The sequence below is a fragment of the Varanus komodoensis genome, unplaced genomic scaffold (genome assembly GCF_004798865.1).
Source record: "Varanus komodoensis strain SLA01 unplaced genomic scaffold, ASM479886v1 scaffold708, whole genome shotgun sequence".
Taxonomy (NCBI): Eukaryota; Metazoa; Chordata; class Lepidosauria; order Squamata; family Varanidae; genus Varanus; species Varanus komodoensis.
In genome coordinates, this window is record NW_025336357.1 from 30,186 (window position 1) to 31,075 (window position 890).

The window sequence follows — 890 nt, forward strand, 5'->3', positions numbered from 1 at the left end:
GTTCCAGTATCCTCAGCTCACAGTCAAGTGAATTAATATTCAAACCTCTGCTAAATTTTGCAACACGAGCTGTGGGATTTCTTCTGTTTGGCAACTGCTTGTCCTTCAAGGCCTGAAAACTCCCTTTCCCACTGAAACACAGAATCTCACAAACTGATCTTTTCCCACTGCCACCAATTTCCTTTTTTCATTGCCACCAATTTTCTTGCCATTTGGTTCCTCTTGTAGCCAAAGTAAAGAGGTTGAGGTATGAGGCAGCAGAAACTTCGGGGAAAAGTGGAGAGAGGAAGGGTGCACTTGGAGGCCTGGCACAGGAGATGCAGGGAACCCCTTCCATGTCCAGAGCATGACACAGCACCAATGAGCTCTGTCACTCTTATGGGACATCATGTGAAATGCGCTGATTCAGCTGCTTTCGGTGCCTACATGAAGCATTGCAAAAGGAAAGGGAGGTAGAGTGGGCTGTTGAGGAACTGGTGTGTCTAAATTGTTTTAGCCCCCTCCCGTGCCCTCCCCTCCCATGCCCTCTCCTCCTCTCCCCTCCCCTTGCCTTCCCTTTCCTCCATAGGTGCATAATGGTCTTGGAAAAGCCCAGATTTTTCCACTCCCCTTGTGGGTGCCAGGGTGGACCCAGAGAGGAAGCTTCAGAGTGCTTGTCCAGAATAAGTCCCAAAACCAGAGGGCACTGCCCTCTGCAAACATGTTTCCAAAGGAATTTTATTTCCCTTGTTAGAGGAATGCTAACATTTCCTTGGGGGATGCAATGATTCAGTCAGAACAAAGGCCATTCACATTCAGCATTTGCCCTGACTGGGTGCTTGCATCAGAGATCACAATATGACCTGAGGAAATGCTCTTACCATTTGGAAATCCAAATGGGGCTGCTCCAC